Below are 26984 nucleotides of genomic sequence, written 5' to 3'. Positions count from 1 at the left end.
CAAGCTGCTAAAGAATCAACATGAACTCATGTTACGTTGAGCTGGCAGGAGAAGGGGTGTGAGCAGAAAGGCTACATCTCTTCAGTCATTCCTGGTGGCAGAATTCCTGGGAAACCCTTGCACAAATGAAAACCACCTGCCAAATCCAAACTAAACCCTAAAAATTCAAAGGAGGCCACCGGGAATGCCATAGGCTTGTTAGCAAGCTTTCAAGTCTTCTGTAAATGGAGTGTTGTCTTATAAACAGTCAGAGCTTTACTTGACTAACTTTGAAGTGTATTTGGAGGTTCTCTGATGCAATTGAACAAGGTGCTTGTCAGAAGGACAGCTTCTGACGGTTTACAGAAGATGAGGAGATAAAATGAGGTATGACTGTGGGGGCAGAAGTTTCCTGTAATGTATACTTCACAGTTTAAAGGTTTCTTTACAGATCTTGAACGCAAGAATGTACTTTCTGTCTGACTTGGTCTGCCAGTTGTTGATCTTTTGAATTTCTAATTATGGTGTTATAAAATGTTTTTTCCCTTGTCCATTCCAGGGATTTGTGCCTCATTTTGTTTCCTAACAGCATCCCAGAAATCTTTGTACCTGTTTTAATGCACAGTTTAATATATTACAGACATTGTTACAAGAACATGAAGTATAAACATTGAAGCTTTTGTAAGTCTAAATAGGATGATTCATTTTATAGAAATATTTTTCAAGTTACAGTATTTTATAGGATTTTCAGACAGCTGAAGAGACATTCAGAGATGGCTTCACTATAGTCCACTAAAAGGTTAAAAATTTTGACAGATTTGATTCCAGAACTCCTATGTTTCTCCTACTCTGTCATGGCTTAACATTTTTTCTAATTCAGTAATAATTTAAGGACAAGGGTGACTAGTTTGTATACAATGCATCCGTAAACTTGACTGGGTCTTGAAGAGCTCCGTTATCTCCTGAAGTGAGACTTCACATACAGGGGTGCATGCAAACTGCCACAGTGTAGCAGATGGTGAAGTTATCTTGAGTGTTTCAACGTTTGATGTTTTAAATATTGATGATTCAGTTCCTAATATCATTGAAAGAATTTTTATTAAAGAGACCAGAAGAATGTCATCAACAGTGCAGCTCTTCAGAAGTCTAAAACCAAAGCAGAAACCTTCAAAAATGATGATGGATCTGTTGCTTTGGAGAGAATAGCAGTGGCAGTCATCTGTCAATGTACAAAAAAAAAAAGGGAAAGAGCAAACAAATGGAAGCCATTCTTAATGTTCACAGTATTTAGTCAATATGCAAGATGGGCTTGCTTTTCTCATTTAACATTTAAACTTCCCTTGGGAGGTTTCAGATTTTTAGCATCCTGCTCTAATTCTGCTGACTTACTGCCATTTTACATGCTGCACTGGCCCCTTTTCAGCAATTCTGAGCTATCTGGCACTGTTAGGAAACAAAGCATTCTTACTGCAGTACTAAGATTTGCCATCTTCACAAACTACGTGCTATGGCCCTGAAACAGCAAGTCAAATTGTTCAACTTCAAGCCGATGATACGAATTAGGATGAAAGGAGACAGGTCTGTATTTGTCCTACATCCTCACTTCACTGTGCCCCTTTCTCATTCCTCAGCGTTAGGTCTGCTAGGGTGTGTGTGTGCACGTGCGGCCGAATGATTTGTTCCAGGCTGAAGCCCAGGTTTTCCACTCCCTGTTCATGGGTTTGTGTCTGGGCGTTGCACTTAGAGAGTGCAGTTGTTCCCTGTAGACCTGTTAGTCCAATTTTAGCTACTTGGACTAGGAAAAGCTCTACTTGCAGTAAGTACAGACAAAAGATAAAAAGGAGAAAGAAGAGTAAGCGATTAGGCAAACTGGGTTGGAGGAGGCAGAGTTGGATGTTTTTAGGCTAGAGGATATCAAGTCATGCTTGTTGAAGGCAGTGAAAGTGACTGCTGGGGTCATGTTTGGTCAGTTATTTAAAGATTAGTATTTTTCATATTAGTGGCTTAGGTTGCGATCTTTTGCTGATGAACATTTATTTACAAAAATAGTTCCTTTGACCTCATGAGCATTATCCTTGTAAATGCTCTTCAGAGCGAGGGGTTTGTGATGAGGCTGTATGGTGCTATTTATGCAGGGTACCTCCCCTCATCAGCGTACAAGTCTGTCACAGTTGCATTCTGCTTGTCTTTGTGCCTCAGTATTTCCTCATGGCTGTTGCATTTCGTCTAACCTGAACCATACCATACAGCACATAGTGGAAACTGTACGTCTTCAACAAATCTCCACATGTTCTCATATGCAGTAGGAGCAAACTCTGTGGCAGCTTGTTTGCAGACTAGAAACACAACTGTTCTGCTGTCATTGAGATTTTTAAATCATCCTCCCTTGGGGCACATAGGTCGTTCCTTTGGTTTATTTAGTATTTTACCACTGAAGGATGGAACAGGTGTTTGACTGCTGTTGTTTGCAGTGATGATGCTGCCCCTTCCACTTTGCAAGTAGATGAAGGTTTATTCGTTATGGACTTGTTCTAGAATATCTGGAACATCAAACTGCGTACACTTATGTGCTGTATTAGCATGACCTCTTCTACCTGTACTGTAGCTGTCTTAACATACAGTTGGGTTTTTGTGTTGCATGTCATGCTTAGTTTGATTTCTGAAGGTGGCATTGTGAGAAAAAGCATTCATTTCCACTGATATGACGTGTCATTGTTTATATAACTGACTGTACAGGGTGCTGCAGTTTAAGCCTTTGAGATAGTACAGAAAATTTAAAATGTATTTATTTGCATTGTCCATTTATTTACTTTGTATTTACAATTTCTGATTAAAAGAAAATGTTTAAAAAGCCTGATGGATAAACCCAGTACGTGACTTTGATTTTCTCATGATTCACATTCAGATATCCTTAATGAGCCTGAGGAATAATAACCAACTAAACCTGTCTCATTAACTGAAAACTGATGTTAATGGCATTATTTTTATCTATATTCCTTTAAAATTGCTCCCTGTGCTCCTGTTAGAATTCATGATCCATAAATAGGTTCCTAATTTGTGCTCTGAATCATCATATAGTTTTAACTTCTATGCTGAAATTGTAATAAAGTGAAGATTTTTAATAAACTCTAGCTTTTCAAAGCATCTATCAATTCAGTCGGTTTGCGCTTGAGACACTTGCAATAAACGTATGTGCTGAAGTCAAAATGCAGTGTGTTTTAAATGCCCAGTCTGGTTGCTGGGCTGGATCCTGAACAGAGAACTGCTTTCCCTGTGGTGTGAGCTGGAGTAGTTTTATTGAACTCACTGGGAATTGTCACAGTGTCCTCTTCACAAGTCTGGAAATCTCAGCTTACTTCAACTTCTTTACTAAGTTGTATTTCAATTGAAAAAAAAAAAAAAAAAAAAAGCTTACGTGTGATTTTAACCCTGTCCTAAATTTATGTTTGAGATGAAAGGTTTTAATAATATGTGATTTATTATAAGCAAATTATAAGGATATGAGTAGGGCTATTATGAAAGAAATACTTTTCAAAGTAGGAGGAAACTGTTTAGCACACATGGTCTCAGTTCTGTAGGCACTTTGCATTCATGTGCGTTTGTTTAAAAAAAAAAAGACCCATGACTGCACTGAGGTGCTTTAAAATTAAAAAAAAAAAAGAGGATGTTTGTGAGTGTGAAGGTTTGCAGAACTTAAGTGTGTACAATCGAGATAATAGATTTAACCACTGTAGAAATGCCATAATATATTAATATGATCCAAGAATTTATCAGAATATGGTGGAAGCCAAAGTTACTGTGATTCATTTTTTTAATGTAAACTGGCATTCGTATGTAGATTGCAAATCAACATGCTTCAACCCTGACTGTCTCTGCTATTTATTGTAAATATGTAAGCAATTTTTAACTGCTTGGCATTTGTTCAAAAATGCAATATTTACTAAAAGCTTTGTAGTTGCTTTTAGAGTAAATAACTTTGATATCAGTATTACACCACTGCAGTAGTTGAAGCTGAGTGTCGTGGCCGTGCCGCGGGGCGGAAGGTGTGGGCAGCTGTGGGCCTGCGCTCAAGCAGCTCCGTCCTGCCCTGGAACAATGGCAAAGCTGAGAAGTGGGCAGATCCCAGTTTTGTTGGAGAAGGGCATTGACAGTGTGCGTGGCCTTGCGGTGGGACCTGGTGGGGCTGGGTCCTACTGAGGGCCAGGTCCTGCCTGGACCTGCTTCCCTGTTACATTCTGGGCTGCCACTGATAAAAGTCAAGGGTGTTTGACTGCAGGCATTTGTCTGAAATGGACTGCAGCACAGAGGGGCCGTGCTCGTGCAATTGAGCTGGTCTCGGTGGCCAGATGGATTAGCATTAGTAGTGTTAGGAAGGGCGCTGGATCGGAAGGTACCAGACTCACCTGAAATGGATATTTTTAAACTGTTGCCTCCTAGGGAGGGAGAAAACGTGGTGCTTGTCTCAGCTAGGATGCAGCAATATTTGCTCAGATCCCTCTGCTTTCGCTGCATCCCACCTACCTTATGAATGAGAGCTCCAAAAAGTGTGCTGCCTTGGTTTTGGGTTAGGAACATTAAATGCCTGCTCTTGGCTCAGCCCCAGGCCAGTCTGCTGGTCAAGCTGCGGTAAGAGCTTGGAGCTGCAAAGTTACCCTGCAGGAGGTAGGGTAGTGGGTTGGCTGCTGTGGCTGCTGATTTCCAAAGGAAATCAGTAGACAAGTGGTTTAGAGTAACTACTTAATTTATTCATGTTTGAACATATTTTTTGTAGGATGTTGTTAGAAAATTATTTTAATCACAGACTAAATGTTACTATGTTTTCCGATGGTGTACTGTGAGAATCAGTGTATTAAGATTTTGGGATGAACTTTGACTGAAACCCTTTTAAATAAAATGTGGAGCTACTAAAAGGGGTTCTTCCTGAAGAAACTTGCATTGAAAGTCATTCATTCCTTTGATTATTTTTCAAAAACTTACCTTCCAAGCATGGTAAAAAACCTGAGGAAACCATCTTTTACCCAGCTTGTGGGGAGCTGTAGGACCTGTGAAAGAAGAAAGGAAGATAATGTGAGTTCAAGGCAGAGTGAGCTTTGTAGAAGGTCCTGAATTAATTGTGTGTTTGAAAACTGATGTGATGTTGTATGTAATACTTCATAATCCTTTCCAACTGATAATAACAGATACTAGCTTGTTTTGTTAATAGGTAAAACTAGAAGGAAGTCTTAACTGCAGTAGTAATGAAAATTTGTATGATGTAATTACGCATGTAATTTTGCATTGAAGCATAAAGAAAGGAAAATATGATATGATACATTTAGTTCTATTTGTCTTGGTGCTTACTTACTAATAGAAGGTGATTTTAAAAAATGAGAAACTTTTCTAGAGTATTGTTGCTCTCTAAGCTTGTAGTCCTATTCACTGACTGAACTCTGGCATATACTTATCAAAAGCCTAAAGGACCGCGTGATGCCATTTAACATGTTCTGCTTTTAAGCAGCGCCACTTTTTAAGAGGTTGTACAGACCGTTTTCTGTGCTCAGCCTAAGAATTTAAGGGAGACTGCAATAGTCAAGGCATCAGACTCTTCACTCGTTATACATTTTCCTTGCCAGACTCTGCAGAGGATGACTATGGTATCAGCCCTAGCAATGCACCTGGTACGCTGCAAAGGCAAAATGTAAGTTACCTGATAGTCTGCAGTGGAGGAAACAAAAATCTGAAAACTATGCTTAACTGTTCTGAAGAAAACTTAATAGCCATCTTAATCTAGTGATGTGCTGGTTGGTTTGTGGTTATATCTGAAGGCAAAGCCTTGTGTTTTCTTTCCCAAGGAGTGGGAAACAAAAGAATGTAAAACCACAAGGCTCAAAAGGTACTAGATTTACACTGGGATTTTATACATGCAAAAGGGCATTTTTTTAATGTTATTTCTTTTTTTTTTTTTACCAGTTTATAGAAAATGAAGTGAAACAGCCTATTATTGTAAGATTGTTGTATTCCTTGTCCCTAGAAGGAGAAAAGGCTGCTATATATTTGCATGGAGCTGCTTGTGGATTTGTGTCAGAGACTCTGTGCTGAGATTCACAGTATCATTTTTCATTGCTTAGGGAAGAAAAATGAATTATGCCAGTCTTTTTCCTGGTTCAGCCTACTATGCTGCTTCAGATCTGGTTCCCTGGCTGTTTGATGGGGGAGAGAAGACACAGCACAGTCTCACTCTGTTGCTCGCCATCTCCCTTCCACACTCGCTGTCTTCTGGGTGGAAGACAAGAATATGTCTTCCACGAGAGTGGGTTATGATGCAATTTTCACTGGTTGATGGCAAAAGTTGTCCACCCACATTTTTTATGCCCTTCTCTAGTTACAGTGGAGCTAACAATTTGCTTGCATGTTCTCATGCTCATATTAGTGGGAAAGCATCCACTGACCTGAATCAAACAGTATCGAACTGCGGGTTGCTGTGAGTTCTACTTCGATTACTGAAACAACATTAAGAGGTATTCAAGGGGAAATGGGTATTTTTACATATAAATAAAGCATTTATTTAAAGATTTTTATATATATATACAGATAGAGGATTCCATTTCTAAGCTTAGCTTCAAGTTTTTGAAATATCTCAAAATTTATTTGGATCTTGTGAGAGATACATGGAAGAGCAAAACTCCTGCGCTGTACTAAGAATGTAATTGATCTGTACAAATACATAAACCTATTTAACTAGGAACGTGAAGGTTTTTTTCACAGAACTTTCATTTGGAAGGGAACTAAGTAGGATGTTGGCACATGTAAATGACCTAGAGAGTCTTTTATAATTCAAAGGTTGTGTCAGAGGTAAGACTCTAGAGGGAGCCCATCTCACAGTTTTCTGCATTGAGAGACGTTGGTTTTACAAAGATAATGAAACTATTTCTATTAATGAGTAATGTAAAGTAAAATCTCTTCTGATTCTGAGATATGAAAGAAAAGATCACAGTACTGTAGGACACTTATTTGCAGACATCTTTAGAAATCTCTCAATTCATAAAGTCAATTCTACCTTACAGCTATCTGTATGTTTTGAATACTACAGAAGGTGTACAGTTGAGAAGTTTTCATTCTTGTGCTTACATGATAAAAGGCGATTTATGACCTTTCTCTTTTTAAAGAACTCTCAAGACCCTGTGAGTGCAGTAACGCAGAGGGAAGGTTTGAGTACGTGCATTTTGAGGCATTCTAATTCTGCAGGCAGTGTGGAAACGTGAGATTTTTGAGGAGAAGGTCAGAATGCAGGATTTTACATTTGTCTGCGAAAGCCTGTATATTGCATGTAGCTTCCTGCCACATGTCAATGGTCAAATAAAATACGGGTCATGCAGGAGTAACTTTTTTAGCCATGATTACTAACAAGATAGCTGTGTGTCGGTTGATGTTGAACAATAGACCTTGCAAAATATTACAGCAGCTTATGGTTCACAGCTGTAGTGATTATTTACTTTTAGTCCTTAACCTGTTGAATGCATTTTTTCCTCGCTAAATAAAGAGGCTTTAGAATTTAGCAAGGTTTTTGTCCAGGACAGATTGTTTAAGGCTGCACCTGCACTGCATGACGTCGTTTCCATCCTGTGTGACTGGGTTTCCTGCCTGTGATATTTCCAGGTGATAGTGCCCACCCAGTCTCCTCCCATTATGTAGTTAAGATGCACACTTACATCTGTAAGATGGGAAGCGTTCCTGGTTTCAATCTGGATGCAACTGGACTCACACAAAGTGAAAGTCTGGATGAGAGTTCAAAGCAGACTTTAGTTTCACAGAATCACAGAATCACAGAATAGCAGGGGTTGGAAGGGACCTCTGTGGGTCATCTAGTCCAACCCCTCTGCCGAAGCAGGGTCACCTACAGTAGGCTGCACAGGATCTTGTCCAGGCCTTATATTCACTGTGTTGGATGCCTTCATTTCAAGGAACTGGGAGATGGAATGTTTCCAAAATTTGTATTCATAGAGAATAGTGGGGGAAAATAATGTTGTTTTTATAAAATACTAAAATGCAGTATTTATTAATTCTGAGTGACAGCTTCCATATTTCATGTAGCAATTCACAAGGGATTTGGTAGTGAAGACATTCAGTATCCTAATTGCACTTTATGTTTAGTCTCTTGGTTTATAAATGATGGAGCTAAATCCATCAAAATCTGTTTACAAAGACAGTATTCAGTATTAACTGCTTTTTACTTGCATTCCAATCACTGTCTTGTTTCTAGCTAACAGCAAGCATTTTTTTCCAACACTTCACGTTAGCAGAAGATTATGTAAGTGTGTACTGCAACTTATTCACAGGGTAACTTGCATCAACATGGTATTTACAGTTCAGATAGGAAGAGAGATGTGTGTGATTTATCAGGACACACTCTCTCCATCCATCTGTTACACCGTGCTCTTAGAATGCTCCGTAAACTTAGAATATTCAGAAAATACTAACCCAAATGTCTTTCCTTGGTGTATATAGCATTTGTCACCATGCACTATACTTACTTGTGGCTTAGTCCAGATTGTTTAGTCCATACTATTGGGGTTTAGTGCACGGTGCCTTCTAATCACAAAGAACTTGACTGAAGTAGCTTTGCTAAGATTAATAGGAAATTATTCCTAATGCAAGAAATCACAGCTGCATGTGCATTTGTTTTTAAATTAGTAGCTTTTCTGGTTGTTTGTGTATGTGTTTTAATATAGCAAAATATATTAATTAAAAGATAGTATACGTTCAGTACAAAGCTATTACTTATGTTTTTTTCATGGTTTGAAGAGTAGTCAGTGCTTTGTTTGCTCTCTGTCCTTACCACAGAATGAACACAGAACTGTTAATTTTACAGGCCTTTGTGGTGCTTAGCATGGAAGTACAAAAGTTTTGTAGATATCAGCCAGCTGATTTGCACAACATTCCTCTGAAGCAAAGGGATATTTCTATTCCCATTTTAAAACTGGCAGTATGATACTCAGATTAATACTGGAGTAATAAATAACTTTATGTGCACCTTTAAGGATAAGAAAAAGCAGAAAATATGTAGCTTTCTGAAACTGAACATGAAGTTTAGATGCATGTCTTGTTCTAGTCCCACCTATACTGACAGAGGTTACCAGCTCTCCTGTTTTCCTGAAGGTCCGTGACAGAAGTAATTTCTTACCCACTAGAGTAAAAATAAGCTGTGTTAGTTTAGACAGTAGGAATATAGTCTTCTGACACACTTTTCTTTCTTACTACAATGAGCCAGGGCAGATGATCATACGAGCAAATTGGCAGCAGATTTGGAAGGTGTGACACCCTATTTTCAGAAGGACAATAATAAGCAGCTAGAGACAGAATGGCTGATTAAACTCTTCAGCTGACACAGTAACACCAAGAAGAGAATATAGTCCCAAGGTAGAAGACTGTCTGCAGCCTAACAAACTGTCACATTAGGAAATCCTCTGTAACTTCCTACCGCTTACTAGCCTGCTCCACTTACAAAATAATGTTAGTTTGCCCCACAACGGCATGTGAATCCCAGTTCATTTTTGTCAGTTCCCTGCCCAGCCTTCTCAGTTTTGCTTACATATTGTGTTGGGCGATTTGGCTCTGAGAGACACCTGATAGTACTGTTTAAGTAGCCCGTTCTGTTAGATGTGGAGTACAACTAGCTCAAATCCGAGAAAGTCTCTCTCTAAAGGACTGGCTGTGGAGGCAGTTTATTGTGTAACATGGATAAAGGAGCTTCCTGAATTACAACCAGCAGGCTGTGGGCTTGTAGCTGGAGGTAAAGATTTCTGGACGTGAGTTAGAGAAAGGACCTTTAACAGAAGTAAGAAGTCACAAGTAGTGAGCAACCGAGGTTAAGTAGCTATGAAAATCTCCTGAAAGTAAAATTTTGGGGAAAAAAGCTATTTGCTTGTTTGAATGACTGACAATTCCATCACTAGCATTTTACACAGCCTAAAAGCTCTTTCCATTAGACAAAGCAAAAATAAGTATACGCTAGACCTGCGTCATACTGATGCATTTAAAAAATAATTCTAGCTTTCTGTAACTGTTTACATGAATAACAAGCTTGGAAGAAAATTACTGAAAATTAATTGTTGAATCTGCTTTCAGTCATGCCTACAATTGTATTTGAAGATAGAAATCTTGAATTGTCCTTCAAACAAAATAGTCTTACATTATTATAATAAAGGTGGTTGCTAACTTGCAGAAGTAAACCATAGCAGGGTTTTTTCACTTGTCACGGGGTGGGGGGGGAAAATCCCAAGTACCTTCCTACTTGTTTCATGTACTTTCCAGTTTATTCTTATGTAAAGAAGAAAATTCATAATGCAACATTTCTTATGTATTTATGATTATTCTGAGCATTATTTTGTTTGCATTCCCCCTTGTTGCTGTGTGAAATATGTGAAAGGATGGAGCTTCAGCTGCAATAAGAGATCTCTTGGTAGAACCTTGTATTGTTACAATTAGTTCTCTTGACCTGCAGGCGAGGAAATAGAATTAATACACTAATGGAAATCTGTATTTAAGTGTAGCTACAGAAACCTGTGTTGTGGAAAGAACATGTCCTGTGCGCAGTACTGCCCCATGTAGTAACTAGAAAGCTTAGGTGGGCTTGAATTTATTTGGCTGGAGTCTGATGAGGCATGTTATTTGTTTACTGCGCTGAGTAAACACCAACTTCTCAAGAATGGGCTCTGTTTGAAGAGCAGCAATAGGCTGACCAGCATGCATGAAGTATCGGGTAAGCAGAGGATGAGCCATGCTCCAGTGCCTGTCTTATTCTAGATGATTCACAAACTAGATAGAAAATTTGCTGCAGGATTTTTGGTTAATCCAAGTGAAGGGGATACATGTTTCTACAATAAAAAGTTCAGGGCTGCATTTCAAAGGCTGTGTGAATACCAACTGATGTTTTCAGTATATGTCTATAATCAAAGATTAATTCCAGAATAATATACTCATTTTAACTAATTATTTACTGTACGTTGATTCTTTAATGTCCCTTTTGAGGCATTATTTTTGTGAGACTCAATTGTTACTGAAGTCAGTATAATCATGAAGATATATGACAAAGTGAATATTATAGTTGAGAGGTATGCAAAGTAGATTTAAATGAAATATGGCTCATTTGAGGATTACTTTTTGTTTTGTGAGAAAGAAGAAAGCAAATACTTGTGATTTAGATGTGAATTACACATTTTCTCCATCCTAAGGAATTTATAAGGTAATTGTACTTTCCTTTTCTTATGAATCCTTAACCAGATGCAGGCTTCATTATCTTTAGGTAGATGTTTTTTGTAGACTGTTAGGTTTTAATGAACAGTAATTAATTTCTTACTGTATAAAGACATAACTCTGTGGACTAAGCTGAACGAAAAAGAGTATCATTGTCAGTACTTAAGTTACCTTAAGCTAGAGGATGATGAATCTGTGGAAGAGAGGTATGACAAGGTAGGGGTGACCATGAAGTTAGGAACTTGCAAAAGTAAGCTTTGAAGGGTGTCCTCCGTGATACTAACAAACTAGGAGCCCAAAGGGGACTGACAAGAGTCTTGTCTTGACCACTGTTGATCTTGCTGGTTTGCACCGTATTATTTAGTGGTCCAGAGAGTTTCCTCTCTCTTCTCCCCTTTGTCCAGCCCCAGTATAAGGAATTGGCTTCTGTGATTCCCCTTCCTCTGAAACAATGAAGGTTAAATGTGGAAGAGGGAGATGATGTACTTTATAAGACAATATAAAATTGTTGTTTCTTCTTGTGATATTAAATCTCTTCAATTTCAAGGCTGGGATGAATTGCAGTGTTTTGAATCTGGACAGGAATTTCTTGTGATTTATAAAACACATTTTGATTTTTTTTTTTTTTGTTTGTCTAATTCTTGTAATGTGATATGTTATCCACTTCAAAAGTGATCTGGCAGTTTTATCTTCTGAATTCCCTGCTGTTCTATCTCATATTCATCTTAACAGTTTCTGTGACTGTCTTGAAAATTAGACTGTGTTTTGCTTACTTAAAATATTCACTCTCCTATTTAAGAAATGAAGGCCTGATCTTGCTAGATGGTGAACAGCTTCTGTTGTTCTAATGACTTTTCATGGCTCATGTTGTGAGAAATACTTGAGTGAACCCTTTTTAAAGGTAACTTTAGCTTTCTGTAAGCATGAGGTACTGCCTACTGCACAACAGTACAGGTAAGCTTAGGTAATATTATTAGCAAATGATCTGATTCTCTGTGAAGATCAGTACGACTGAGGGGTTCAAAGTGATTATTGGTTTTTATTCCCTAATGTGGAATCTGGATTCCACTAAAGCAAGTCTTCTGTTCACAGGGTTTGACCAAAAACTTTCAAAATATGTTAAACCTTAACATTCTGCAATGTGTTATATTTTATATCCTTCATCTTGTGTCCTCAGTACGAGTGCTGGCAGATAAAGTCTTCATTGTCATTTGTCGGAAGTATCCTATTGCTACTTATGCAATCAAAATTAATGAGATTTTTTTCCAAATTCTTGTTTGCCATGTGCATTTTGTGTAGCCATTGATTTTCTAGCATATACCTGGGGAGCACTGCAAAAATTCTGATTGGTTGTCCTAAAGTCTTCAAAAAAATGTATCTCTTTGCCTGATTTGAACATTAATTCTTCACTTTAGAAAAGGTGATGTTACACGTAAGTCTGATTTTAGAATTTTTTTCAGAATCTTGTATATCCAAAGATGAGTAAGAGCTACGTTTATCATTACTTTTGACAGATATTTACATAGTTTCTTCTTTATATAATTGTAATTCCATAAGCCAGTTAATTATTTTTGCAAATGAAACTGCAAATGGGTACTGATAAATTATATTCAAGTGCTGATTAACAGCATGGTCTAGGGTTACTTGATTAAATGCATTATGTATTTGTTTAGAAAGGACAGATAGAATGTGTCACTTGCAGCATGGGTAAATTGCTGTTGAGATAATTGTTCTATTTTTCAAAAAGCAACTATAAGAGACAAAAGCTGATATTTCAAATATGTTGCAAGTGAGATTGATACACATATAGAAATGAAGAAAGTACTTTATTTAAAGACTACTGCATTTTCTAGAAAGTACAAATTAATGTGATGTACATAAGTACAGCCTCAAACTATGGATAACTTATTCTTCACTTCATCTCTTTGCCTTGTTTTTGTCATTCTAAATATTGATTTAGTCTATTAAAAATGCTGAATGCAAGGAATCTTTCTCCTTTTATTCATCTGTGTAATATGTTAGAGAATCTCAGTTGAACTGAGTATAAAAAATTGGAATATTTAGCAATATGCATATGTACACATATGTACATGTATACGCACATGTAAGTATACGTGTGATGGACAACAGAATTTTCTGTGTCCTCTGCTTTTTGTTGAATCTTTGATACTTTTTTGAAGGAGATCCTATTTCTTAACTGTAGTATCATATATCATATCATGTCATGATACAATACATATCACAATGATATATCATTTGAAACAGATATTTCTTCCTAAATATTACTTGATGATAATAGGCATTGCATTGTTCTTTACAGAACTGTGGCTTTATGATGTGCAGGTTTGTTTAACAAGAGTAACCACGTTAGCATAAGTGCATGTTTTTGTAGATACAGAAATCATGTGGAAGTTAATGTTAATAGAGTGGTGCAGCAAAAAACAGTACAAGAACATGTAAGTTAGGAGAGAGGAGTGCTGTGTTAGATGTTTCAGGTGACAGGGATCATATATGTGTGTATAATTTGCTTCTTTTAGTTATGTGCTGAAATGATAAAGGATACTCTGTCATTTTAGAATTTAAAAAATATTTTTCACGTGTGAATTGCAGGTATTTTTCTTGCTTGGATTTATGGGCGTTAACATCTTGCCCTTTCATTCTTAGTAGGATAAGATCTATCTGTTTCTGCCTCTTACAGAAGTTCATTTTTGTATACCATACACGGTGTTGTAACTCAGAAGACAAAAAAGCAATAGGTATCACAAACCATGCCCATTTTGGTTAATATATGGGTTATATATAGTTTTGCAAAGCGTTCTTAGGGGCTTTTTTACCCATGTGGTCTAGGTTGAGTGACTATAATGTTATATCGCATTTGGTGTATAGTGAGTCTACTAGAAACTTGCCTTTATTAAAATGAGAACTTCCTACAGTTAGAAGAGCTTTTGTACTGGATTGGTCAGATTAAAGGTGTGGGAGAAACCAAGGCCACTCTTGTATTAGTAGCTCTTGAGTCAAAATGAGTGGGGCAAAGATGTAGAGAAAACCTGTGTGTAGACGGTGGGAGAAAGCAGAAAACCATGCCCTATTTGCACTGAAGGACAAAATGCCACTAGAGTTTTATATTCTAGGAAGAATATGTCAATTGGTATAGTGCCTTTAGGGGCCAGTTCTTTTGGACTACTGAGTACTGGAGGGATGGTGTGATGTTGGAAATACTGCTTTCTAGAGGAGAAACTTCCAGTGTCAAGTAAATTCCATTGGCAGTTAGAGAATGGGAGAAAATAGGGATACAGCTATCCAATAGTTTTAAATGCATGCATTTCCTTGAAGATGTTATCTTCATTATACAAGTAGTGGCATTGAGCAGTCCTGTGCGAGTGATGTTGTAGAGCTCAATAATGTCTCTATATGTCTTTCACATCCTTTGCAAAGGCAGGATGTTATGCAGCCATACACTCATACTAGTAATTCTTCCTGTTTTCTTTCATGTCTAGTACTGAATGTGTAACCGAACTTTCATTCAAGACACAGAGAGCTGAAATCTAAGAAATTCTGGGATCAAAATTCAAGTGTTATGAGTATCTATAGTGTCAAGTACTGGAAGGATTTAATTAAACCCTTATGCACAGTTGAATACCTCATTTCAGTTGCAATCAAGCATCTACAAAGGGAGTTGGTGTAATCGCAGGTTTTGTGACATTTGATAAAGGATTTTTACTAGCAATCTAAATCAGCTATAAGATTTGAGAATACTTCTTCATTGTGGCTTTTGCAAGTCCAGTAGTAAAAGATGGGTTTTATTTCACGGGAAGTCTAGTTGGTAGGGTGTTTTAGGGAAAGAAAGTTGTTTAAGGAGTAAAGAACCTAAAGCTGTCATTCAGCAATAATCAAGCAAAATGTTAAGATTTAATGCTTGAGTTTTTTGTGCTTTTATGCAGCTGCAAGAAATCGGACTCACATTTCCATTTCCTTGGGGAACTGTGGGCTCTGAAGTGCTTGTATCTTTTAAACAAGCCACACGTCTCCAAAAAAGGCAAAAATGTCATAGGAATGACATTTTAAAATAAACTGTGTTTTTCCACATGAAAGTTTCTTGTTGAAAGGCGTAAGTTCCCTCACCCCCCACCCTCTTATGGTAGAAATAGACACAGTTTTGCATAACCACTGCTGCATGATAAATTATCATGTAAGTCTTGAATACACATAAAAACGTGACTACAGAAGAAATAGAACTGAAGAAATTAGATTGTGCTTTTTGGTCAACAATGAAATTGAAAAGCTTCAGTTGCAGATATATCCAAATTATGTGAAACTAAAGCAGTTCAGATGTGGTTAGTTTCCCTGAAGAACCCTGAGCAATGGTAATGCATTAGAGAGATATGAAAGATTGGCTGTACCACGGAAATGTATTGAAAAGACAATGAAATTAACAATTCAGACTGCAGATCCTTTAGTTTCTCTACTTTATGCACGGAGGTTTTTACAGTGATTAATTCACTCCCCACCTATGATTCATTCAATAGCATACCCAGCCGTTGCTTTCATGTTTTGGAGCACTGACTGCAGAGGTACTATTTTAGTCTCCAAAGCAGGCTTTCGGTTTTATGAAGCGTGCACCATTGATACCAAGTTTCACCTCTAGAATGACAAGAACAGTGTCACTTTTCGCTTCAGTAAAGGTAGGAGCTTAAAGAAAAACATAAGCACTCATCTAGAATCAAAGATGCATTACTGAACCAAGTATCTCTGATTTTAATTACTAAGGAAATCTTGGCCCTTTTTTCAGTACATCTTAATTGAGGATAAAAGATGTACAGTCCATGGCTAGAGTTTCCATTCAGATTGTTTAACTAATACCATGTCTCTGACGTTGGTGTTTTTAAGCCAGTCTTCTGTTGAAAAGAGAGATCCTGCCTTCCCTGTCATCCTCTACCATGCGTTTTGCCCTGTCCTTTGGGCTGTTGCCAAGGGAGCGCACAGTATGCTGGAGCAGGGAACCATGCTGACTGAAAATGAATCAGTTTTCATGGGTTTTTTCATGGCTTAGTTCCAGCCAAATCAGTTTTCTGATACGCTCACCATGTGGCTGCACAAATGCTTGCACTAATACAAGGGAAGCAGCAGTTACACACTACTTTGGGTAAGGCGAAGGAGCTTGCCTCTTTCGGTAGCAGTGTGGTATGAGATCAGATTCATGTGGTCAATTGAAGCACATTCTTTGGCATTAAAAAATTACACAAACTAAAGAAGTTGCACTTGTGTGGCCGTTATCACTTATGTTTAGGTCCTTCAAAGGGTTGGAAATGTCTCTCACCTTTCATAGCTCCGCTTTCCCCCTGGCATCCGTTGTAGCAGAACTGTGCGGTTGATGCGCAGTGAAGCATGGCAATTGCAGGCTCCTTCCTTTCCTAAAAGTAAAGGTCTGCTGCTGTTGCTGTGCGAGGGAAAGAGGGGTCTCGCGTGCACAGGCATTTTGCCCTAAGTCTGCAGAAACAGTTAGCCACTGAGATAGTGGTGCTGATGGAGCTGTAAGTGAGAGAAAACAAGCAAGCTGTCTTCCAGGAGAGGTAAGCACTGCTATTATCAATGTTTGTGTTTGTAGTCTTGTTGTAGATGCTATATTCTGTTTATATTAGTAGTTAAATCATTGGTTGCTGTTACCCAGCTGATTTCCTGTATTAGACATTTTTCCTGTCTGTTTAATTCTTGCTACTTGCCATCCTCAGTGAGCTTCTCTGCTATAAGTATCCAACTCTTATATCTGTGTTTTAGGCACACAAATTATTTTTCATGGTCTAAGTTGCGCATTTGAGTCAGGGCTCTCAGTCTGTCTGCCAGTACAGATTCTTGCTGCTGCTGCTCCTTTGTCCAGAAGCATTTTATTCTAACTTCCCTCGTTTTCTTAGTGGGATTTTAATTTTGTGTTGAAATAGCAGTAGCCTTTAGGGGTGGCTGAAGTGGGTTGACCCTGGCTGGATAGGTCCAAGCAAGATCTAGAGGTGCAGCCTCCTTATTTTTTAAAACAGCCTTGTTCATTAGCTGGTCCCAGCACTCAAACTGATACCCTCCAACACCTGAACATTTCTTTGTGGAGGAATGCTGCATCTAATCTGACTAACTTGTGGCCAGATGTGCAATGGAATGGAGCAGGTCTGGGAGTAAAGAACTGCTGCCTTCTGTAGCATTGAGTTATTACCGTGTTCCTTCTGGTCTGTGATAGCGTCTACTTGCAGATGCTTACCTGTAGCAGGTATAATGCCAGGGAGAGTTGGTTACTCCTTGCTTGCCTGTTGATTTCCTGGGAGAAGCAAAAGAAGCTGAAAGGTTTATTTTAGTCATTAAAGTCAATGGCTTTTTTTATTCTCAGTGTATATTCAAGTAAGAAGTTGCTGAGTTAATATTTGTTTTTTAGAACTTAATCATGGTTTGGTTTGGTTTGGTTTTCTCATGTGCAAAATTTAGACTATTTTGTGGAGAACTGAATTCCAAGTTAAGAACAGGTAGAAAAGAAGCAATCCTACAAAAAAGGAAGTATTTACTGTCTTTGTTCTGTCAAAACATGTATGTGACAGACTTTTTTTTAACCAACAATTTATTGTTGTTTGCGAATCCTCTAAGACTTCTGATTCTTCGCCAAATCTATAATTTGTTTGATTTATATAGTTATTCTTGTAACATGAGCTTGCTCAGGGATACAAATCATACCTTTTTTTGAGAGTGAGAAAGGCTCCTATGGTTATGATTTGGTAGCTAGAATAATAGGGCCTTAATTTAACCATAGGTGCAATACAAAACAGCTTAGACATGCTTGTTTTCAGGCAGTATTTCTAATGCAGTACTCCAAGTAACTTTTGATTATTCTTTTAAGTAAGAAACCCTTAATTCTGTATATGCCATAACATCTTTACAAGCTATATAATTCATTGCCAGTCTATGTGAAATACGTGTTGTCCATTAATACAGCTGTTGCTAGATGAAGTTTCTATTATTTTCATTTTTTAAACATATTAAAGGTTAGACACAATCAAGTCAAACAATGTGTGATGAAATGCAAACATTCTGAACTTGCTTGGCAGTGAATCTTAGGTTATGTTTCACATCAGGATGCTTTTCTCCCGTTTTCTTCCTTTATACTCTCTCCAACCTTTAGATATTATCAGCTTTTCCAGTTTTGGGATTAATGTGAACATTGTATATTATTAAGGGGGGGGGAAGGAAGAAAGACATTTTAGAAGATGAAGTTCTGAACTTTCTCATTAGAATTGCAGAATTTCTGTAATAGGAAGGGCAAACAATGAAATGAGAGTACAACAAAAGAGAATGTGAGATGCATCTTGGTGATGGTTGAATCCAGGTACATGGGGGACAGTCACTGCCAAAACTGTTACAGGTCAAGGGTCTTTTACATCTTCATTACTTGGAAGAGAGGAGAGGTCATTTGCATGGCATGGTCTCAGACTTCACAAACCTTTCTCTGAAACATGAATTTCAAAGTGCCGCTAAAACTGTATCCTTCCTGCCTGTTCATACCTTTGAGGAGATAGACTTAGGCACATTTCCAAAGAACAATTTAGTGATTTATTAGTGAATTTATTTATTTTTAAGTTTTAGCATGTATGTGGATGATAATAATAAAAAAAATACAAAGAATCTTTTAATGGAATGCATTTTGAGGTCAAATGAACTGAAGTGCACTCATGGATTATTCTCCTTTACCTGTTTGTTTGATCTTTATTTTTATAATCAGTTTAGTGAAACCAAATGTAGGAACCACTGATATACTCTCATTCTTTAAGATGGTTGAGAAATTAATTGAATAGGCAGAGGATTAACAAAAGCACTTAGTGTAGGACATATACAGTCTTTGTGCGGTTTCCGTTGGCTGTATGCTCTAAGTAGTCAAGTTTGCATTCTTGCAAGCACATGAGCACAGGCTTCTTAGTAGAAATTTTGCATCATAATACCTAAGCTACTGATACTGGCCTCTATGAATTACATGGAATAAAGAATAAACAAAATAAAAGAAGGTCAGTCAAATTATCTAGTCATCACTTTTTTCCAATCTTTAACATTACAACTGTAAATTCTTCAGGTAAATCTAGTTACAAGAGCCAGAATCTGGAAAGATTGCGGTGACCTCTGAGTGGAATGTAGGTTTTTTGGGGGGTTTGTTTGTTTGTTTGTTTTTGGTTGAAACAGTTTTGACTTTTATTTTCCTGCCCTACTGATTTGGCAAACATTCAGATGCTACCTGATTTTTTTCATACTGGTGCTACTGTAAGGTTTGGAAGCTTCTAGAGGGTTTTTACTACGTGCTTCTTGACTAGTTACTGTTTTTGCTCACTTTATTTTTTTCAAAATGTGAATCTGCTGTGATTAGTATTCAGCAGGATATGGGCATCTGTTAGGATTCCCAGATGTTATGCAATAATTTTGGTTTACATCTCCAGAATAATCTGGCCAAAAGCAGAAGCACTTCTGGCCCTGGGCAGAACATCTCTGTCCCTTTCAGGTTTTTACCTTGTGTTCCTCTTGTGCTGAATGTGGTTTGACCAAACGCAAGATTCAGAAAAATGTTTACTTTAGTAGAGACATTACTCTGATTAATACCGGTGTGGCAGAAGAGTGTTGGGTGAAGAGTCCCAGTGGGTCAGCCTGCACATCTGTTTGGAGCAAGAAATCTTAAAGCCTGAGCCTTAAAGTCTAAGCCGTATACATTGCTTTATTGCTGCAGTAGTTTCTCATTATGACAGAAGATGGAGTTCTCTAAAGCACAGAACTGGTATGTCATATATGTCCCACAGAGTCCAGCATCATGCACAAATTAATTTGATTCGTTGTCTCCTGTTTATATGCTGTAACAACAATCCAGGAAGTTTCACAGTAGTTCAGAAGGGTCTTGAATCCTGAGTTGTTTGTTGACCTTGGTGCTGGCAGTTTCAACACATTTTTTCCAGTTCAGCAGTAGGTTGTAAATCAGCTACACTCTGACAGTTTGCCGGTTTCTCTGCTGATATACATGTACCTCAGAGGAGACATTTGCAGATTTAATTTTGAAAAAATTAATCTGGATAAAGCCCTAAGTGATGTGACCTCACAGCTGACCCTGTTTTAGGCAGGAATTGGGACTAGAGACCTCCCAAAGCCCCTTTTGACTTGAATTATTCTGATTCTAAGTGGAAAGTGTATGTATCCCAACTTGGTGGGTGTTTTTTTGTTTTGTTTTTTGGCATTATTTTTGGTCTAGTCTTCCCTGGAATGGGACTGCAGGAATTCAGATTTAGGAAATCCTTTCCTGTGCGACCATTCCACTGTCAAGAATCTTGCAGAATACCAAAAACTGGAGTCGTTGTGTAGGTGGACCTGAGAACTGATTTCTACCCTCTTTGACAAGGCGGTATTTCCATTATTCAGTGGAAATATTTGTTCCACTGAATAATGCAATTGCTTTTTCCTTTGGTCTTTTTTGGCATGGATAATCTTAGTTTAGAATCACAATCAGAAAAGTAGATCCTGTGTTACCCACTGGCATTTGCTACATTGTCCTGTCATTTGCAGTTTGGATCTGTGTATCTTTTTAGAGAAAAGCAATGCATATGTTTTATGCTTATAAAGTGACCATCCCTTGGGACCCATCACCAGGTAGTGACATCTCCTGTCCATCCTCATCCCTTCTAGGTGTAAATACTTTGGTCAGAGGTTGTGCATCTACATTGCAGATGCTCCCTTTATGTTGCTAAGGACCAGCATGTCAGAACTGGCCTTGACTACCTGTAGAATCATAGAATAGTTTGGGCTGGAAGGGACGTTTAAAGGTCATCTAGTCACAGTGAAGAATCAGAATTTCCCATTTGAAACTACATGGGAAATGATCTGACAGCACAGACATGTATAGTTTATCTTACTTGAAAATACCTTCATCTGTTCTCACTTTGGCATTACTTATATGATCAATTCTTAATAGGGATAGGCAGTTTAGTAAGCATATCTGTCATGAAAGAGAGGTTATAGAGTTGCCATCCATACAGATAATCAGATCCCAACTGGACACGGTCTTGGGCAACCTGCTGCAGGTGACCCTGCTTGAGCAAGGGGGTTGGACCGGATGATCTCGATGAATCCTTTCCAACCTCGACCATTATGTGATTCTGTGAAAGTTTCCTTGCAACAGAACTGCAGTTCCTGTATTGGATTGTGTTTATACTGTCAATAATCCTGTCTTGAATGATCTCAACATTTTTTCACTGTATACATCATCCCTAAGGCATTTAATCACAGCATACTATCCTGCTATTGATTTTCACTCAAAATTCCTGTTGATTCCAAGGGGAATAATGGCAGAATATGACTCTGGAGAGATCAATCAGTATCGTACTTAAGTCTCTCAATACATAATTTCATACATGACCAAAGCTCAGCACTTGTAAAATTTACTGCCTGGTAATATTTTTAAAGGGCCATTTTGATTTTGTAAACCGTCCCTCAGAAATCAGGGACTACTTTGAAGGGAATTACTTTGTGCAACTGGGAACTCTTGTTGTATGTGTAGTGAAATATGAACAGTGTTTAGCATCTGGATACAATGAATCAGTCAAAACTTATAACTGAAAAACCAAGGCATCTATTAAAAGTTATGCCACTTAACACGGGGAAAAGTCAGCACTTTTACGTAGAAATGGCATTTAATCTTTTTAATAGGCTGCTGAGTTGATTCACAACTGAAATTCGACAGCAATAACTGTGGGTTTTATTTTAAGTTTCTATGGCATAGTCATTCTGTAGTTGATTTTTTCCTGTTATATAAAATGTATATAGGAAATAAACACCAGGTAGAAACACTTGCTGAAAGAACAAGGAGAAGAACATGTTAGAAAACATAGAAAAATAGCCCCAAGTGGTCCGCAGGGTGATGGGGAAGAAAACAAAAATGCAGTATCAGACTCCTTGCAAAAAGGAGGATTCTCCCCTGCTTCCCCCCACCCCATCAATATCACTTCAATACCATGGTGCTCCTCCCAGTGAAGACTTGGGACACTGAGGTCTCACTGTAGTGTTCCTGTAGGCTGAAGTGGGTGACCTTAGGACCCAAAGGGGCAGCGAAAGGCTGAGTGTAACACCAGAGAAACCGGTAAATAGTAGAAAGCTTGTGTATGGCAGTTTTAACTCAGTAAAATTTGAACTATAAATGTTAGTAACACATTTTAACTGGACAAATAATTTTTTTATTAGACTGTTAAGGCTTTAATTAAATTAGTGTAAATTGTAGCTGTGCATTTGAGCTGTGTTCCCCCTTTTGCCTGCAAGATGCTGAGTATAACATGAATCAGCATCAGGCACACGCACACAGACTGCTCCTTCCCCATCCAGTTCCACAGTATTGTAGGTACGTTCATGTCCTCTGTTTTGGGGCAGAGTGGCGGCAAGGCTTAATATGTCCATGAGCTACACGGAGTAGAACTGAATGGACTGAAATAATTCATACCATATTTTTCCATGTTTCTTGTTTTCTAGGGTAATCTGTGTATGAACAAAATCTTCAGAGACAAAAGGATTTTGCTTATGACTATGCATCTGCTATCTCAAAGGGCTCAAGAGGAATCATTTGGCTCTTTTGTGATCATGGTATTTTTCTCTGTTAACTTCTCTAACATGCTAACTGGCCTCCTACGACAACTCCTGAATGGTAACTGACAGCATTTTTTCTTCATGAAAAGAAATTTTTAATGGGCTGTACCATAAATAGCTGGAACTTGCTGTCTTATGTGAAAAATACGGGATATGAGTCATTATCAATGGTAGGAGACCTTAGATCCTCTGTAGCTTTACCTGTCTTCTGTGGCCATATCAAGGACTGTGTTTAATCTGAGCAGCACATGTTCACTCCAGATAGCTATAGGAGGCGACTTGGCTCCCACTGGCTGGTTTTGTAGTACCTGTTCTCTGGTAAAGCCTACTCCACTCTTTGAAGAAACTCCAGTTCATTTTGCAGTCACTCAGTTTCTGGTACCTTAAAGTGAGGAAAATTCAGTAATTACTGGCTTGTCTTTGAGACAAGAGAGGAACAGGCTAACTCAGGAAGCCAGACTTCAGTGCTTTGGGGAGTTTCTGATGTCCCATGTTCTGCCAGAGGGGTCACTTTTGTGATGTAAATTATGTATTTCAATGAATCTTTAAAGATTTTAGCAAGACTAGCATTTTTAGAAGTAAAAAAAAAAAAAAGAATTGTTGTATGACAGCTTTTGTAAATCTCTGTTTGTTTCAAACATTTTAAAACATACAGTTCAAAAGCAGTGTTGTCTATTTCTCCTCATATTCCATTCCCAAGAGTTCAATGTGGATTTTGAAATTCTTGAATATGGTTTTGAATTGCTTTATAGTTCAGTCTTTCACAGATAAAGAAGCCAAAGCACAAAATTATAATTTATTTTAATATAGGGCTCAATGGGAGAGCATAAAAGCAATACCTTCCAGATCTTTGGGCCCCCATGACTCTGCTTTCAGCAGACACCGGATGCTTCCGGATAATTTAGCGGTAGTCTACTAAGCAAACACAAATTCAGGAGACTTTATTGCTTGAAACTGGGGCTGAATAAACAGCTTTAATGGTTCGCATCTGGCAGGTTGATGCCTAAATCTTTTAAGGTAAAAAGTTAAATGTTTATTTAACACAAGCTGAGACAATAGTGCTGACACAGTGGTAATGGCTGGAAAGTGACATTTTAGGTGGTCAGCAGGAAATTCCGGTGTCCTTTGAAGGCTAAGCAAAGTCTGCCTGAAATCTCTTCCACTTCTTGGTATTTCAGCATGTTGTGTTTTGTTGTTAGAAAACGCCAGATGCAAGCATTGGAACACAGGTGATAATGCAGGTATCTGCCTCCTAGGACACTAGCCAGCTACTTGGCAATAAAGTTGGGCTCTTCTTGTGAACATTCGTTTTCTCATTCTTCTATGCAAAAAAGGCAACATCTTTAAAGAGAGGCACTGAATGGTTGCTTGGGGCCACCTGGCCCTGTTAGCCTGGTGGTTAAATAAACTTCTGATATGTGACCCCATGAAGATCACATTTCTATGTCCCTTAATGGGCCCCAGGCCAGAAAGACTTGGAGTGAAATACTAAAATGAACCTAGTAACTGTAAACTGAAACATTGCCTGGAATTTTCTTACCAAGGTTGCTGTGTTTGAGTACTGTAATTATAGATGTTTCTTCCCATCAGACCTCGCATATTGCATTTTTGAAGTTAGCCTCCACAAGGAAATGAGGGACTACTTAACTGCAATTTAAGCTTCAGATTAGCAATTGTAGCTACAGAGAAATCCCATCTTCTGAAGAAGTGGGTGGAGAGAACTCTAGTTAGTACTAAGGGCTGCTCTTTCAAGAATGAAAGTGAATAGTTCAGCCAGGATTAGTTTTTCTCAACAGAATTGCTGTTCTGGATGAAGATCTCTGTATTTTTTTTTTGCCACACATGATGAATACATACACCCCCCAAAAATGGAGAGTTGACTTGAATTGAGCTTTACTCAAATATTTCAAATATTTAACATGGAAATTGCTAGTTTGGATTTGTCCCTGTGGAAGAAAGGGAAGAGAAGGCTCAGGAAAGTGGCTGGATCTCTGAGAACAGTATGTATTGATTAGGCATCAATCATTATTTATTAAATGTAAAGTAGAAGCAATACTTGTACTTCAAATGTTGATAAATAGTCTTTTCCAAGCAGAAGAATTTTGTGGTTGGCTATATTTAATGTCTTTTTTTTTTAAATTCTCATACACAATTTGCCTGTTAGGTGTTGATGCAGAGGTACCTCACCTGGTACCATGAGGGGATTATTCTCACACAAGAAAACCCACTGCCTTGTAGCTGGGATATTGTACCATCAAAGGAACTAATACCTACAAATACGAGTTTTCTACATATGTTCCAAAGGAAGAATATAAAAATGATGTGTAACAATGCTGATGTTCCTTGGGAAGTAGTTTGGATTTGTCAGAATGTATGCGGTGCTATTTAGTATTGTGGACCAGCAAAAACTCTAAGCTGAATTTTCCTTAGGTACTGTGGAGACATCTTCTGTAGCTGAATTTATTTAAATGCTAATACTTACTTAGATCATGATGCTTTTATCAGGAACTGCATAAGGTATTCCTGCAAATAATTTGTGAACTTTATGGTACATTAGGTCATACTAGAACACCTGTTAAGCTGATTTCTGTGACTGTGACAAGTAATAATGCAGAGATTTTGACTGTGGAATTATGAAAATCTGTATCATACTTACAGTAGGGTAACTGTACCATGACTAGAAGGACATATCTATCTATAGAGTGACCACAGTGAGTTGAGTTTTAAATTCTGGTCTAGAGTGGCACCTAGCAGACCCTGGTTTCCAAAGACTTTTCATTCCCATAGAAGCTACATCTTCAGCTCCCAATGCAAGTTTGTGTCAAGTGAATATTGTTCTGCTAAAGCTGCAGAATAATGCACCACCAGGGAGGCTGCTGCAGTCGCTCAGGTGGAAATAAGGAATGTTTGAACCGTAAGACTAAAGACAAAAAACTTGAAGCTGTGTCTGACTAAGCTGCTTATGACATTAGCAAGTAAATAAGTAGGACAGGGTTGATGGGCCCTTGACTACCCTTGAACTGTCAGATGTCAGGCCAGAAAAAGGATGGGCGGCTATGTGCTTTGTATTTTTAGATGTCAGCTTGAAGCTGATTTATAGTAGCTTTCCAGTCTCAGAGCAAACTGCTTAGGGCTGCAAGGACTGGATTGGATGTTACAGACTTTGCAGGACAGGCAGCTCAGAGAGGCTTTCAGTATGGAAAATGGGAGGTCAAATTAAGGGATTGGTGTAAATCCACACTCTGAAGTTAGTCTTCTATCTGAGATTTCTCATTCTAAAAGACAAAGTGCATAATACTGAAATTTGGCAAGTACCACTGAAGATAAGTAGCTGTTGCCTGGATTTTCCACTTTAATTGGAGCAGTTATGATGTGTAAGGTTACAGATTTCTAGCATTGCTTACCAACCTTTAAAGAGCACTTTTGCTTTGGGAGCAAAATACCTATGTATATTTAATGGCTGAGAAGCTACCCGGAACAGAGCAAACATGATAAAATCTTTTCCATCTCCTGAATTTTTACTGACTCCCTGTTACAGCCGTGTAAAAGTTAAGACATGAGCCTGATTTGGATAAGACCAGTTGACATCTGTGCTTACTTGGTAGCTAAACAGAGATGGAAGTCATACTCTAAACACCTTTCTTTTGTGATACACTTCAATAAGGGGACTAGCCAGAAGGTGAAGTTGTGTATTGCTTCTGCATCCATCACTCTTCACTCTGTATGCTCCCTGTTTTGTGGCAGGCAGTGAAGCTGACTCACAGTTCAAGCAGTAGTGGCTCATGATGTTCACCGAGCGGCAATCCCAAATTTCATATATGCTTTCCTCCCATCTGGTAAGTGGATGAGTCATTTATGACTCAATTTTCTCTGCTCATCTTAAGAATAACTCGTAATGAGTCAGATAGAATGTTTTCAGGGGCTCCTGCTGTTGGAGAGCACTTCATCTCTACTGCTCTCATCTTCTCATCTGTCCCATACTGTGGACTGCCATCTAAATTCCAGAGCAGAATCCTTTTACCCGAAACTCAGGATTGGTGAAATTGCTGCTTTAGTGAGATATTTCTGATTTAAGTAAGACTTTAAGCTTTGTCTGTAGTACTGTCACTTAGTGAGGTGGAGGTCAGCCTCATGGTTTGTAGTGA

General features: G+C 38.2%; 1 protein-coding gene across 5 annotated transcripts in view; it reads left to right on the top strand.

The window, feature by feature from the left end:
* The window catches only part of PDE1A (phosphodiesterase 1A), a 235525-nt gene that overhangs the window by 3728 nt on the left and 204813 nt on the right, over nt 1–26984 (top strand). The window contains exon 1 of one of the 5 annotated variants that reach the window (XM_075430505.1): nt 22813–22836. The exons of the other annotated variants lie outside the window; for them this stretch is intronic. The gene's annotated coding sequence lies outside the window, so the exon portion shown is untranslated. Of the gene's footprint in view, nt 1–22812; nt 22837–26984 lie in introns of those variants that run through there. 5 annotated transcript variants of the gene reach the window in all.

The sequence above is a fragment of the Opisthocomus hoazin genome, chromosome 9 (genome assembly GCF_030867145.1).
Source record: "Opisthocomus hoazin isolate bOpiHoa1 chromosome 9, bOpiHoa1.hap1, whole genome shotgun sequence".
Taxonomy (NCBI): domain Eukaryota; kingdom Metazoa; phylum Chordata; class Aves; order Opisthocomiformes; family Opisthocomidae; genus Opisthocomus; species Opisthocomus hoazin.
This window is presented reverse-complemented; position numbering and strand designations above follow the sequence as displayed.